This window comes from Molothrus aeneus, chromosome 1 (genome assembly GCF_037042795.1).
Source record: "Molothrus aeneus isolate 106 chromosome 1, BPBGC_Maene_1.0, whole genome shotgun sequence".
Lineage (NCBI taxonomy): Eukaryota > Metazoa > Chordata > Aves > Passeriformes > Icteridae > Molothrus > Molothrus aeneus.
Window position 1 is genome coordinate 65,453,366 of NC_089646.1, and position 17,152 is coordinate 65,470,517.

A 17,152-nucleotide genomic window follows, 5' to 3' on the forward strand; every position below is an offset into this window, starting at 1 on the left:
GTATTTCAGAGCTCCAATTACTGAATTTCAATAGCATTTCAGATGAGCAGCTACTGTGGATGAATAAAATCATTCACACTTAAATGACTTCCTATTTGTGCATCATGAAACAAAATAAACTAAATTTGAATTATTTCATTACTAGCTACACTTGTTGCTGATTTTAAGCAGATATGTGTGCAGAGTTTCAGGGAGGTTGGGAATAGCAAATGAATTGGAGCATTATTCAGCAGAATTATTTTGTAGGAAGCACTACTTTTGTATTTGTAGACAGTCCAATTCCCTCTGTAACAAAAAGCACAAATAGACTGAATTTCAGTGTTGATACACAGAAGCCTTTTTTTTAGTGGATACCCAAGTTACACGTCCTTGTCTACCTCAAATGTAGAATAATCTATCAGCTAATTTGGTTTTTTTTACTTCTATCCTAACATAGTCAGAGCCACTGCCTCCACTAGCATCACTGGTAGGGCAGAGGAAGCTAAATATTAAATGGATGTAAATTCACTTTTTAAGGCTTTAACAACTCCTTCATGATGCTGTTAGCAAACCCCCTACTTGTCTGACTGCCAATATTAATAGCAAAGGAGGAATCCGATGTGACTGATGGCTCTGGGAAGGTTCAGACACACGCATTTTGGGAAGCAGCACTGAGTAAGCAGTTTTTCCTGCATAAGTAACTCAGGAACAGAGGTTTATGTGCAGTTCTACGTGAAGAACAGCCCTACGGTAACACATAAAGGGATGAAATTCTCACAGTCAAGGAGGCACAGGCAAGGAGGCACAGGCAAGGAAGAATCTCAGATTTCCCAGTACTCATCAATCCTACAGCCCCTTGGACTGGCACACACTGTGCTTTTGCAGAAACACCAGCTGAATTCCATACTGTGGTGGAAGGAAAGCCAATGCATTGTGTGCATCTGACAAGAGATACTGCAGCTGATGAATCCAGAGTGAAATTCCTGTTCCATTTAGAGAAAATCCAGGCCATGCTTAAAGCTTGCCTGGCACAAGAGAATCCAAAGTGACCAGTAGGGAAAAAAAGCAAAGATGTTATGCTTTCTCCATGCCAGAGCACAACCCAACTGGGATGTGTGGTAATGCCAGATACTTGGAATTTCAAAACCTAAAATCTGCCTCAATGCCAACCTAACTATACACATATATTCAGTTAGGGTGAATGGATATTCAGATTACTCTGAAAACTGAAAGATTAAAGACTACATATCACACAATGTGCTGGTTTTGGCTGGGGTAGAGTTAACTTTCTGTACAGTGGCTAGAATGGGAATTAGGGAGTCCTGGCTGCTGGCTGAGGTGAAACCACAGCACACATAATTCATTGCAAGTATGGAATCTCTGCAGAACCTCACCCATACCTCTCCCAGCCCTACTAGAGAAAGCTTACCTAAGAAGGGTAAGAGTCTATTTTGCCACATTCAGCAGTCCCATGAAAGAGATGCTTGAATCCCTTGCCAGAACTACTGGCTCCTAGTTCTGGTAACTTTGTGCTCCTCTTGGGCATCCAGAAAGAAATTTCTGTGGTAATTGTTCATTTAACCTTCAAATGAACTTCAGATTTATTGCTGTATCATAAAAACCTATTCCTATTAGGCTGGATTTAACATATTCAAAGCCAAGCAGTCTTTCATCACAACGTTTTGTACTTTCCATTGCTTCACAATTTAATAGTGACTTAAACTAATAACTTATCATTCATATTATTAAGGGTGAATTCTTTATAATTCACAGTCTACTGCGACTTTTTTCTTCAAAAACAACAAAAACCAGTTTTATACAAACCAAAGAGAAGATAACAAGGTAATTACATAAAAGTGTGCTTTTAGCCATGGTTTGGCGATCTCTCTGAAACATGGCCACATTAATTGCACATAAGTGATTTGGTTCCTTTTATGCACACACTGCAGCTTTTGTGCTGTCACAATCACGCCTCCACACCCATCATACTGCTGGTGTTTGTACCGGAGCACTACAGGAAGAGATGGGCAGATTACACAGTTAGGAAAGTAAGAGTGCCAGGAATTGCAAACATCCAAGCAAATGTGCACAAAAAAGACTAAGTTGTTTCATATTGCAGCAATTGAACAATCAAATGATGTGGTGCTTCCTGATATATCGGAATAGTCAAAGCTACTGTTTCTGGGTTTCAACCATACAGTGCCAAAGAAGGATACTCAACCTGCACAAAGTACTGGTGAACTGGAAACCAACACAGCTGAAAGATACAATGCAGCTTACAAAAGCCTTAATGGAAGTCAAAATGTATTTCTAATCTATCAACAAGCAATTAAAAAGATTCACTCACTTTGAATAACAAGATCAGAATTTTCCATAGTATCTTTATTGCTTTGTTTTTAAAAATGCTGTTGAACACCTGCCAAAGTATAAAAATTGATTGGAAAATTGAAAAGAAAAGAAAAAAGAATAAACAAAGGCAAAAAGTATTTTTTTTCAGTCTTCACAATAATTGTGCTGCTTCTATACCGATAAAATTCCAGTCTACAGAAATCATGAGAACTAATTTATTATTTGTATTTCTGCCTCTACAGATTTTCTGATCCCAGAGATGGAGTCACAGAATTGCTTCAGTGTACCTGTCTATAAAATCTTGAAAAATGTACTTACTTCACAACGACTTTACATGGCTTAAAAAATGTTTAAGTCCTGTCTTCTACCCTACTCCTGGATAATTTAGAAATCTTTATTATTATTCCTAATGGAAATATTCAAGTTATGTTTGCTAATAACCAAATTTTTGGCATATCTGGAGAAAAAAGGAACTATCAACAACTTTGTTTCACTTATTTTTAGTTTGTCATTCTTTTTGTATAAGTCTCTTCTTTGTATTCCCAGTTTATGTTGAAGATATTTCACTGCACGTTTCTTAATCTACAGCTACATGATTGCACAAAGGTCAACTGCATCAGTATTTCCAGAGGCATCAACAAAACTGGCAGAAAGCATCGGTCCCCAAATGCTAAAGACTCCTCTGCCTTGCAACTTTCAGGAGTGCAATGACTTGCCAGGGCCTTCCGTGTACCCACATTCACAAACCGACACTGAACAAAAAGAGTGTAAAAACATCCTGATGTGCAAAAAAAGTATGAAGTTGATCTGCTTTTCTTTCTCTCCCAGCTATGCCATGTGCTCTGCTCACCTCCTCTGCAGTCACCCAGCCATTCTCATCATTCAGTGGTAATTTCCTGTTTCCTCTGGTGGTGAAGTGGTATTATTGAGAACTGCTGTCACCTCAATCAGATGTCAAAAAAGAACTTTTCTCATAAGCTGTATTACATCAAATAGGATTAAGTTACCCAGGCCAGGAGAAGAGGGGACAATGCCACTGTGCTCAATACCTCGGTTTTCACATTCCAGGGACACCAGAGCATCTCTTTTGTGCTTTGCGTGGTTGGCTTTGTTCTCCCTGCTCTCAAGATTCTCCACGTAATTCCTTTGCTTCAGCATGAATTCTGCACTCAAAACATGACAAAAGGAAGCTGATGTTTCTAAACATGATTTTGTTCACCTACAATTTCTCTGATGTGCTTCGCTTTATGCACAGGAAATAGAACAACAGAACACAGGTGTGATGGTGCAGATAGCAATCTGCAGAGTAACTCACACAGCAAATAAGGGAAGTTATAAGTGATCTGATTTTTTGCTTTTAAAGCATTTACTGGTGAACCAGACAGTGTCTTGACAAAATGATCTCAATGGTTTTGTTTAAGTAACTTCCAGAACTGCCTGTCTCAAAGCCTACATGTTATTATAACACCCACTCTCTTTCTCTCCCTTTACTTTAAGTTCAAGCCTGTAGAGCTACAGGCTTGAACTTAAAGTAAAGAGTAAGAGGGAACCAAGGAAGGGCACCACTCCCTTCTCCCTCAGTGCCATCCTGTGAACATAGAGCAAGCAATCACTATCTATCCCTGCAGTCCAATGAGTGCCATAATTTTCATCACATGTACTCACTTCATGTTGCAGAATTTAAAAAAATCACGGCTGGCTCCCATACAAAGACCAGACTTTAAAATCCAAGTGCCTGATCTTTTAGCTCCTAATCTGTACTTTGGCTCTCAGGGCACTGCAAGTAAGACCAAGTCCCTTTCGAAAGTCTTCAACTACTAATTGATGTCTTAAATGAATGGCTAAGAGGTTACTGTGACACCCAGCAATGCTAGTGATCCAAAGATGGAAGGGTCCCCAAATGAGAGACTGTTACTAAAGACTTTATTCTGATTTAAGCTAAGCTTTACAAACACTTTAATTTTGATTTCACCAAAACTATCAAAAGCACTCATGAATCACCTCACTGGGTCTGTTTCCATGAAAAAGTAAAGAATATGATTATGAAATAAAGAAATAAGAAAAAATATATTTGCTGGCAAATATAAGGCCACCAGAACTCACATTAAATGCAGCAAGGACTAACTTGCTGCATTTATGCATAAATGTTCATTTTTTAATAAGCTACCTTTTTAGCTTCATACCACTTCCTATGTGTTAAGTACAGCCATAAATATTTTCCCTAACAACAAAACCATGATTACATAACCGACCCATACAACTATGAAAATGTTCACAGCCAACAAGTCAACATGAAGATTTGAACATGATTAACACAAGTGCCATGCTTAATTTTAAGTACTAATAAAATCCTATTTTAAAGCAAAACAATTTGAACAGTCTTATTTCAATCCCTAATTTCAGGCTTCATGAAGTGGCCAGAGGGTGGTTGCTCCCTGTTTCAGAGGTCAGGAGGCAAGTGACAGAACTTGGGGCACTCCAAGCCAGCAGTGTTATTTGCAAAGCCCTGTCAGCAGGATTAATGCATATGTATGTACTTTTATTATTGAGAACACCAGTCCAAACATATCTAGAGCAGACCCTTAGAAACACTGGATTTGTATGTAAAGCACATTTTAACATGGATTAGTTAAAAAGAAGAGTAAGGAGGAGCTTTGACATTCAAAGGCTAAAGCAGTATGACAGGGATTGGATCAAGTGTTCATCTGTGCCAACATTTGTCCTTTTGTTCATACCAGCCAACAGCAGATGATTCCATAGAGCATGTATAAAGTGAGTACAGCTTCAGGATTTCACACTGTGAGCACATGATTATTTTTCTTGGTGTTTTTAACAGACAATGTTGATATGTGACCCATAAAGGTATTGTTCTGGCTGTCATGCACAGTGTCCCCAATCCTCTTTCAAGGGTCACTTCCACCAGATTTTTGTACTGGAATGACTATTTTATCAGCATAATTTCTCATTATTAACCAAAATACTAAATATCCTACTAACACAAGCTCCAGGAAAGATGCACCTGTGTTAAAATGTAGTACCTGCACCCATTTGAGTAGTGCCACTAACTTCAATGACAGCATACATTTTTGAAAAGTCAAATTAAATGTTAATGCCCTCTACCATCACACCCTGGCAAGCCCATAAAGTCAGTGTTTCTCAAGTTCATATGTTAAAAGTAATTGTTGAGAAAAATATATATTGATTGATACACACCAAGAAATCACATCCAGTTCCTCTGCCACTGAGTGAATTTTCCAAACTGAAAATTGGTATTTCATACCATCACAAAACAATTCAGTTGGGAAGTGGCCTCAGAAAATCTCTAGTCCAGCCTCCTGCTCAAATCAGGGCCAGCTATGGGATGAGACCTGAGTCCATAGGGCTTTGAACTATAAAGTACTGGAAACCTCCAAGGAGTCTACACAGCTCCTGTGAGCAATATTTTCCACTGCTTGACTGTCCTCATGAGGAACAAGCCAGTCTGCATCACTCTTGTTTCAACTTGTTCCTATTGCCTCTCATCCCCTCACCATTCTCCATCATGACGTCTGACTCCATGGTAACCACCTCCAAAACCACCTTTTCTCAAGCCTGAACGAGCCCTGGTTCCTCAGCTTCTCCTGAGAGTGCAAATGCTCCAGCCCTGATGGCTGTGGTGCCTCAACACTGAACTCACTGCAGTTTTCTGATGTTCCTCCTGCACTGGGGAGAGTGGGATGCTGCTGGTATAACCGGAGCATCTGAAAGTGGTCTAAGGGTTGCTAGTAGAGGCAGATCATTCATTCCCCTGATCTGGTCATGCTTTCATCCATGCAGCCCAGGATGCTGTGGTCTCCCCTGCAGCCAGGTGTGCTGCTGGTGGGTGCCCAGCTTGCTGCTCACCACACCCCAGGGCCTTTCCACAGAGCTGCTCTCTGGCCTGTCAGTCCCCAGCCTGGGTCTCCTCCTGCCTGGGTGCAGGGCTGTGCATTTGTACCTGTTGAACTACTCCTCTGGTTGTCCACCTAGCCAGACCTTACCAACCTCACCAGGATACAGCAATACTGTAGGAAACAGTGTCCCGTTGTCCCCAACTCTATAATATAAACCATTTTATCATAGTTATCAGAGTTTCCATTGTTATGAGATTAGAATAGATAAAGCTGAATGTCGGCAAAGTACTTTTGCTCATGTTCATACCCAAGACACTGCTTGCATGTTTCCATAGGTCTTCATCTTGTTAAGTCATCATGATCAGAATACACACCAATGACACTTCTCTTGCTACACCAGGAACAGCAACCCCAGGAATCCTGCTTTTCTATTTTCCTTTTTGCTTAATTCATTTTCCCATTTGCAATTTCCATCATGGAACAAATCCCAAACTAAATTCTGTTCACATTTCATCTTACTAATGGCAAAACTAAGAGATACCTCAACAAAATCAATGCAATATAAAAACATTCTGCTCATATGGAATTTTGTGGTTTTCAACTACAGACATTCCAAGAAATACCCCTAGTGCTGGCTATCAAAAATAATCAATTGCTAAGAACTGCCAAATATAATTTAGTAATGTTTAGTACAAATGGCAAAGTTTAAACTACACAATTTATTGTTTCCACTAATTCCATATTTACAGGATTGAATTGTGAAGGTACGTTACCTATGAAGGTAACACTGAGGAAAGGAAGGAGTATTTCTTGCCTTTGAGTAATGTTTCCCTGAAATAATAGGCCTGCTTATACTTCTCCTGTGAGGGAGAGAGAAGCTGGTGTGGGAGTGAGCAAGGGGCTCCTCAGCCCCCAGGTTTCAGGACCTCCCTCACCAGTGTTTAAGTTGTAAAATTACATTGAAGCTGAAAGGGGAGAATAATGTTCTGGACTGATCGAAGCTACAATGAAGAGATACAGATATGATCCAGTAATTAATTCAAACCATAAAAGGTTCCTCCCCAAGAAACAGGAACACACATAACCTCACAAGTGAAATACAGTAACTGACATGTTTAAAAGTTCCAGCCACAAAGGTTCCAGCCACTAGCCTCTGGGCTAGTCCTCACATATGGTGAAACACCCCTGCGAGGGCAGAGCGGATTAGCTTTATAAATTGTGCAATAACATTTTATCCTAAGCAAAGGGAGACACCTTTGCCCCCAGGCACAGGGCTTGGACTTATCAGGAAGCTCTCCCATGATACAGTTTCATCTCAGATGTGAGAGCCTGCCAACCCTTGTTTGGCCTTGGGACAGGTAAAGAGGAAATGATAAGCTGCAGTCTGGGGCTGTCTTCCCGCCGGCGCCTTTTCAAGTCATGGCTACTCACATCAAGCCACCCTTGACTTCTGATGAGGTGTAAAGGACATAACTGCCCTAGCTAACAGGACCAAGAAATACCTTCTTTAGAACAGTTTGGTTTCATTTAGTGCATCTATCATCTCAAGTGAAGAAAGTAACCACCAGCAGATTTTTAGCCATAAAATCAGTATGCTTGATGAGGAAGACCATGAAGATCAAACAACAATAAACATCTGACAATTGAGGTAACATGAGAACTTCAACTGAGGCATTCCAACGTCCATATGCAAACAGCAATCAAATGCAACACTTCTACACATCTGAAAACCTCTGACCAAAGTGAAATAGGATTTTTTTTCCCCAAAAAGAATTAATTTCCTGCCCAGCATGACACACATTAAATGAAACATGACATTTGATACTGATCAAGATTTCCCACCATTATGGTGTAAGAAACCATCAGAGGCTGAACCACTGAGAAGTTTCCTAAGATTTGACATTGAAAGACAGAGGAAAGCAATGCAAAAACACCAAACACTGACCACACAGACTATGGTTAATGCCTAATTCACATGAAATGGCAATGTATGAAAATTCAGCAAGGGCATATACTACAGAATTTTAAACATCCTGCAAAAAATTTAAAATATTTGCTATATTAAGTAGCCCTGTGGCATTCATATACTGGCTCTGGATTATAGCCCTTTAACAGCTCTATATTCCTAAACTGCACAGAACCCTTCATATCAATCTAAGAAAAGTAATCACATTTTAAGTGCTCTCAAGATAAAGCACATTGACTATGAGTAAGTGACAAGATAATGCTATGATAACTCACATCACCAGCAATCACAGCCTGAGAAGTTCTTTCTTGCTTGGGCACTCCAAAGACAAGCAAAAAGACATATTAATGAGCTCCCAATCAAAGCCAAAGCAGAAACCAGTTCCACCTAATTATCCATGTGAAAATAAAAGCTACTTAAATATAAATAGTTAAAGAAACTACACTGCTAGAAATTAACTAAAATATCTCAGGGACATCCAGAAACTTTCCTTGGGTATCAGGCAATGTTGTCAACAGTTTCACAACTAAAGTACCTGTTTGTAATTTAAGTATATTCAGTTGTTACTGGAAAGTCAGGGTTTGGCTAGCAAATTATTAGAACAACTTCCGCCTCTAACACCGCTGAAGAAGAAAGGCCATGAAAACAGAATGATAGACAGGCTCATGAAACTGCAGCCAGTGTAAGGGTTTTCAGCAGAGAGCAACTGCTACATGGTCAGACGAGACACTGAATACAAAATATCCAAACATGAATCTGGGGAGAAAAAACAGAAATGAAAGGAACAAGATGTTAACTAAACCATCCCTGCACATAATGATGTTCAAACAGAACAAGCTCCTTAGTCACATTCTCTGCATTTCTTTAACGTAATCTTCCATATGAAAAGCAGGGATCAAATGGAGCAATTTCCATACTGCCTGTAGCAACTCATCAAGAATGAAGAGTAGGAAAGAGCTCACACCTAACAACCTTATTTTAAGACAGAGAAAGGACTAGGAGATTTGGCATAGAGAGTAGGAAAAGTCCCATACAGCAGGTCTTTCTTTTGGGACTAAATGGTGCTGTGAGTACGACAGAAGTAGAGTAATCAAGCCCATTTGACTGAAATCTAGATGTGAGAAATGTCCTAACCAAGGAATATCCAGATTGCGGTTTTGTCATGCCGCAAGTGGAAATGATGATCTCCCCAGGGTAGGTTTCCTTCAGCATCAGTGGGAGCCCCCATTTCTGAGCTACTCAGAGTCCTTCCCCCAGCCTCACGTGCCCTTTATCCATAAATGTGCACAGTCTCTCTTTTTGCCCTTTCACACATCCACACATTCAAGGAGATTCCTAGGAAAGACTCCATGGAGGTCAGCCCATAAGCATATCATTACCAGAGAGTGGTACATTTCATCCAACTCATCACTCATCCATTTATGTTATATTTTCCCTTCCAAAGCAGACCAAAGGAAACTAACAACTCCCCGAGCTAAGGAAGTATCAGGAAAACATGAAAAAAACCACTCATTACTCATATGCAAGGCAGACTGCAAGGAAGCTAACAAGTAAAAACCTTCAATTTCCACAACTGGCTTGCTCCCAGTTCACATCAGCTAAAATTAGCACCCTTTTGAATTCACTATGTGTGTGTGTGTAGGTATGCTCTCAAATTAGCCAGTTTGTTAGCTCAGCATCCTCCCACCACAAAAATGAGCTTGCTCTGGCCTCAGATTCTATAAAGTTGAAAGAAATCCTTCTATTCATTAAAACAGGACTAAGCTCAAAATTTTGCTGTGTCTGAAAACATAGCCCCCTAATTAACAATGTACTGTACAGTGGATTTGGAATAGATACTTTCCATTTACTATCAGGAAGATGCTTTTCCAATGATTGTTTTATAATGTTAGTTTGTAAAATGTCCCTTTGAAAATTGTACTTGCAGGTTTTAATCTCTTTTGCTGAACTGTCACTCAGAAAATATGCCACACTCGTCAGAAGAAGTCAAAATACTATCACTTTAATATCCCATTAATGTTTTAACCAAGTTCTCCTAATAGCTCAAAAGGATGAAATTTTCAATTTAAAACTGTAAATCTGTTTGTCTGCCTGTCAAAACAACACCAGTTCTTGCTATGTCTAGCACCAGCAGTGGATATACCGAGCAGATTTCATCTGCTAGTTGTCTAAACGAAATGTACTAACAGAAGAAAACTAAAATAGAAATAACAGATACAGACATTGACTCACAATGCAGGAGGTCTACAGGAGCCGGAAAACTTCTCTGGGTTAAGCCCATATTCTAACATTGTCTCTCAGAGCACAGAACACGTAAATATCTCCATTTTTATCAGTTTGTCCTCACTGCCTAAGTGGGGACATTAAAATGTACTTAACCATTGAAGACAAGAGCAAAGAAAAACAAGGTTAAATGATATCAGAGACTATTTCTGTTTCTGCAGAAGTCAGGACTGAGTTTTCTCACTGTTCTTCGTGGGCATAAACCCCTGTATTGAACGTGCCTGAAAACAGAAGGGACCTTTCAAGTTGTCGCTGTTGTTATTAGCAGTATGCAATGTTCCTTGAATGTGAAAACATCAGAGATTTCAAGAATAGATGTGACTTTATGAAAATGTGAGATCTTGTACAACATGAGCTATAGACATGAATAGTTCCTGCATTAAGCCAATCATAGATGTCTGAGTTGATGTAAATATTTTAGGAAGACATTTCAGTCTTGAATGAAAGCCTTATATATTGACACACAGAGAACAATTTAAATAAACCATCTCTCAGACAGATGTATTGACATATTTAAATGCAGATACAAATACTTGATGAAATCAGGTATCAGGAAAATGAACAAGTGAATTGCTCGAAATCTCACTGCTAAGTGGTAGTTTTGAACACTTGGAAAGTAAAAGCTAGGCAGTTCTGGTGTAGGTAAAAAAAAAAAAAGCTAATCCTCTCACCAGCATTAAATAACAAACACGACATTACTGTAATTTGCAATTTTGAAGATTATATACCTCCATTTAGAACTCCATTTAGAATGACTATATTTCTAGCCCATAGGGTTGGGGAAGTTAAGGATGAGAAGATGAAAAGAATCAAATGAAACTCTGGATCTTGGTTATGTACCTTGCCCAAAAAGTAAGGCAGTTTCCTACAAATACAAAATGGAAAGAAAATGTTTTGGACTAATGATACTACACTGGTACTACACAGCAGCAAAGCATCCAGAGAGCTCCTGTGCCTGCGAACCTCCTGGAAAAATTCAAAGAAACATCTGAGGAAGATGATGTCACACTAAGCTAGTAAATACAAACATGTAAATTGTTTAGCATCCCATTTCCAGATTTTTGTCTGATACTTCCCCTTCTCATTCCACTTCCTATTTCCCCCAAGTGAAAGAATATGGTATTGACTGCAGCTGTCTGGCTGTGCTCAATGCCAGGCTTGATAAGCCTTTGAGCAACCCAGTCTAGTGAAAAGTGTTTCTGCCCATGGCAGGGGGTTTGGAAGAGGCTAGAATGAGATGACCTTTAAGGTCCCTTCCAACCCAAACCATTCTATGATTCTGTGATGGCCTAGGGAGCAGGGCACATCTCCAGCACATCTCCAGGAAGTGCTCCCACCTGTTTTTTTGGAGAGGTGTAGTGGCAGAAGGCAGGAATGGGAGTGCCTGTGGGGAGGGGAGAGGAGGGAAGGTACCTGGCTGCTCCTTTGGGGCCAGATGGTGGCCTGGTGAGAGTCATCTCTAAGCTGGGACATGACAACATGAAAACAGCAGCAATCTTTAAGGTAAGACATATGCAATGCTTTGTTTATCTAAGCAGAATGCTGGCATATTTATAATAATTGATTTCAAACTCCCTCTATGATTTTGTCAATAACATGCATTCATGTAACAAGAGGGATGATAAAGCGGGGAGGGTTAGGAAAAACTCTCATGATACAAAATATGTCTACCATCAATCTGCAGCAGAACATATATTTGTGATCTAAAGTCTCATGCTCACATTTATAAAGACAAATCTTCTCACTCAAATCTCAGTGCTGTTCAGTTTACTAGAAAAATAACATTCCAGTTAAAAAAACAGCAGATGGGCAAACAAGGTAAAGGGCATTTAATTCTGGTTGTCTCTCCTCCATGCCAACACACTGCTTTGAAGGGACTGCAAGTGTGGGAGGGGAACATATGTGCATGTGGATTGTGCATCTCAGAGAGTACTTGGTGGTGAATGCAATCTCTCCTTTCTTTCCTCTTTCTGTGCATGACAGCTCAAAGGTCCACTCACTCCAGGGGTGCTTCCACACAGCTATACTGGGACTGGAGGAAGCAAATGGAGAGTCATGTTCTGCATGCCACCAGTGACTACAGAGCCACTCCACCAAACACTGCTTCAACCTTTAGGCTTCTGAGATGTTATAGATGGATAATGAGGCGACTGGCTCTCGCAATTAAAGGATAAGTATTGTGTGAATATTAAGAAAAGCTTTATTGATGTATAGTTATGTTATTGTCATTTAGATGGCCTCTGCTCTCCCCATAGTTCCCTTTTCCCCCCTGTGTTGTTGCCATCAGACAGCAGGGGCTGTCTAGGACAGGTAGAGAGAAGGCTGCACGTGCCTCTTACCTGGGGCAGTTGGGAATGGAAAAGCTTGGTGCTTAGGGGGTGTGGCATGGCAACACCTGACCTCCAATCAAATTACAAGGAAGCAGTAACCACCGATAAATTGCAAAGAAGAGCTGGCTGGCAGACTTTGGGAGGGGCCAGGGCTGGTTGGTGCAACACCCACGGGTATAAAAGACTGAGCATCCATCTTGAAGATGAACTGGCCATGTGGTATCCATGAGGGCAGTTCTCAGCGCTGTGAATTTTTCCTTATATAGTTCTTTTGTTGTATTTTTGTAAAAGTTTAATAAACCTTTTTAAATTTTCAAAGTGAACAGTTGTTTCTCACAAGAGACAGATTAGCACCCACTGAAAATGATGATGGAGGCTTCAGGCAGCTCCATGACAGAGGCTGGAAATAAAGGTGTACTTCAACAGCACCCAGAAGTTGCTTGGACCTTGCAGGAGTCCAGACCAGGGCTTTGAATAGTTCTGTTGAGGTGGTTTCTTGTGAGCACTGACAGAACCTCCAGCCATTCGAACAATCACTGATAAGTCAAGCAAAACTCTTGAACTGGCCAACAATGTTTCTGTATCTCAAATGTGAAGAAGCTCTACTAATATCAAAGCATACGACTCTGGAAAGAGAGCTGGTCTGGGTGAAATTCTGCTACTGTCTCAGGGACAAACTGCGGTATCTCTGAAAGGGAATGCTATCATCAAAACGGATCTGCCACAAATGGCCTCTAGAATAAGTGAGAGCAACTTAGAAATTCAATTTCACAGACTAGAAAGTGAACAGCTATGCTGAGGATCTGAAACTGATGACACAGAAGAATGAACAGCTTAGTATTTAAATTCCTGCACCTCCAGCTGAAGGCAAGAAACCGAGAAAGGTCTTTAAGCAATGTGGAAAGGATGGAATGAGAAACTACAGCAACTTGATTGATAGGCAAATGACAGATCAAAATAGGTGTTAAATAGACCTTAGCACAGACCCTTTAATTCAAGTGAGTACTCCATAATGAGTAGTAAATATCAGAACTGGCAAACTGCAAGGGACCAACATAATGCACTGACCTGAAAGTTAAGTAACAGCTTATTTCTTTCTGCTATTTATGGCATTGTCTTTTCTGGGGGTGAGACTAGGTGTGCTGCTACAACAAACTGAGCCACCATAACATGGATCCTCCTCGTTCATGCTATGGAGCACAGACCCTGAAGGAAAGGTGTAATTCAAGATGTAACTATTCCCATGCTTTGTCTGAACAAAGTCAGCTGCAATTGTTGAGGTGGCAGGTGATACAAATCCTCAAATCCACAAAAAAAAAAAAAAAAAAAAAAAGGCTTTTCCTTGAAGTTAAACACAGAGATGTCTTTCTGGGAAGAAATCAGGAGAAGAGACTGGCAGATGCCTGCATACCCTTAAGAAGGTCTGGAAGTATGAGCTTAGGGTGGATTTGTTATACCATATACAGCCTGCAGAGACAATAAGTAACCTGTTTAAAATTTTACCTATTGAATAGATACAAACAGTACACTAATCTCCCCCTTTCCTGCATGTGCTAATTATGGTTGGGATAGAGTTAAATTTCTTCACAGAAGGTCATACGAAGCTATGTTTTGGATTTGTGCTGAACACAGGGATGGTAACACAGGGATGTTTTCATTACTGCTGACCAGGGCTAGCACTGTGTCAGGGCCTTTTCTGCTCCTCACATCACTCCACCAGAGAGTGGGCTGGGGGTGCACAAGGAGCTGGGAGGTGACACAGCCGGGACAGCTGACCCCAGCTGACCCAGGGGATATTCCAGACCATATGGCATCAGGTTCAGCATATAAAGCTGGGAGAAAAAGCAGGAAAGGAGGACAGGGAAATGATGTAATTTGTCACTGGACAAATGGCAGCGGACCTCTGCTCTCCTGTAGGTGGACGAACACCTGCCTGCTGATAGGAAGTGGTAAATGAGTTATTAGTTTTGCTTTGCTTGAGTGCGTTTGCTTTACCTAAAAAACTGTCTTTATCCAGTTTTCTCACTTTTATTATTATGATTCTCTCCCCTATCCCACTGTGGGGGAGTGAGCAAGTGGCTGTGTGGGGCTTAGTTGCCAGCTGGGGTTAAACCTTGATACTGCAGAAAGTCAAAAACTCGATCAAACAATAGGCAGTAGCTTATTCAGAGGGATGAGTTCACACCTGACAAACAACTAGGACAGCCTGCAAGTCTAAACTCCAGTGAGGCTGATAAACACATGAATGTCTCCAGTCCATTGCAGACCACCCTACAGCCTGAGGACACAACAATAGCCATGAATGAGAAGGAGAATGAAGGAATCCATCTTCATCTTACCCAGAAATTTATCATTGACCCTTCTGGTGACACAGCAAGAAGCAGTTACCTGAAATGAGGGAGTCCAAACAGCCTGAGGGACCCCTGGATTGGTAGGCAATACAGAGTATACATCTGTATTGCCTACCAGTGAGATCAGATGGTCCTTTTGGAAACCTTTCATCCATTTTCTGGCAAATCTTGGTGCTGCTAGAGTTTGTCACCAGCTTGAGTGTTTTGAATGTTCCCCAAACATCCAAAAGCAGAGAGAGATTTAGGTGGCAGTCAGCATAGCTGACACCAAGTATGGAGACAGCCAAGTTAGTTCACTAGACCTAAGGAACATAATGGCAGTGTTGGTGGCGCTGATGTACCTAGGACCCAGAGTGCTGGGACAGGCAAAGAACTGCTGCAGTGGTTAAAGCAGGAAACAAAATGCTTACAGCACTTCAGAGGCTGGACTGTCTCTGAGGATGACCAAATCAGATGCCTCTGTGGTAATCACAATCTGATAGAACTTGACTTGTCTGGGAGGGAGAAGACAGAGAGACATCCTTGGAATGGCTTTCTTAGGAGGATGGCCAATGGCAGATCAAAGATAAAGCAGCTGCATTCACCTGAATGTTTTCCAGCCCACAATATCCACTGAGTCCCACACCACAGAAAACTTCAACTGCATTCTCAAGGAGAGATTTTGTGTAGTTCAAGCTCACCATCCCTTCTAGATTCTAAAGAACACCATGTGAAGCAAGACCTTCTCTATCACATTAATTAAACCCTGTACATGTGTCAGAAGACAAAATTCAGCCCCAAAATAGGGGCACACCAAGGGTGTAAAAGTGTTGGGAAATAGCAGCAAAAAGAAGGGGAAGCACAGTTTCTCCTCTTGAAAATTCAGAGTGGCAGCTGGGCAGCAGAGAGAAAATGAACCTACATGAGAATTAGCCACCTTCCACACTCGCTGAGCAGGAAGCTGAGCACAACCCCTAATGAACATGCTTCTGGTCTCAAGTGGTTATTTGAATCAAGGCCATTTGAATCATTTGTGAACTATCACTTCAAAAGACAAAAAAGCAGTTGCAACTTTATACTAAATAACTGAAGTGCAAACTTGAAAATTATGTCTGCCCATTTACTGCCTCATTTGTGCTTGAGTCCTACTCCAATTTGAACTTAATTAGATTACTATAGCTAATGGCAAAATGAGGTGTTAAATACATGTATTTCTGTAGTCAATTAAATTCAACTTAAATCCCAAACATGTATAAAGTTATGACTGATCAGTGCACAAAGCTACTCAGCAGATACTCAGCACGAATAAACTTATGATAAACTCCCCACAAATACATTGTGCCACTGACAGCTCCTCTGACAGAGCAACACTTAACTTATGATAAATTCCACAAAATTACATTTCTTAATCATTTCAGATAGGAAATAAACAAATCTAAAGTGATCTAGATGAACTGAAACCAAAATAAATTAACCAAGAGGAAAAATATACAGTCATACCTCACATCAATCTGTATACACAGGATTGTGATTTACAATAACTTATGTTAATATGTGCATTTTTTTTGTTTACTTGTTTAGCTCAAAACATGTATTTTCTTTTTTTCAGCAGCCTTCAGAGTCTAAAGCTTCAAATAAAAATTTTTTTTTTAGTTCATATTACCAAGAATATGATCTATTCAGGCATGTAAGAAACTAAAAAAACCCCATAGGCGCAGAGGACAGTTTTAATTTGAAAAGACTAACTTTATTACCTCAGTTATTTATGTATCAGTTTTCAATGTAAAACTTTATTTTTCAATTTCCAGCCATAAGAATTTAGGCTAGAAGCCAAAAGTTAAGTCAAATCTCTCTTTGATTCTGAGATGCTTGAAAGCTGAGTGCTACCACCACATAAACCTTTGTAACCCCATCCCTTTCAGAGTACATTGCTAAGTTTACCCTAGAGAATTTATCTTCCTTTATGCAAAGATGTTACTGGGCCACATGTGAGAACAAATGCCTAAGAGCAGAGGTTAGCCTGTCTTTAGCTTGAACATATCC

General features: G+C 40.3%; 1 protein-coding gene across 3 annotated transcripts in view; it reads right to left on the reverse strand.

Moving 5' to 3' along the window:
• The window catches only part of HIVEP1 (HIVEP zinc finger 1), a 126,987-nt gene that overhangs the window by 39,730 nt on the left and 70,105 nt on the right, over window positions 1-17,152 (reverse strand). The gene's annotated exons all lie outside the window — the stretch shown is intronic.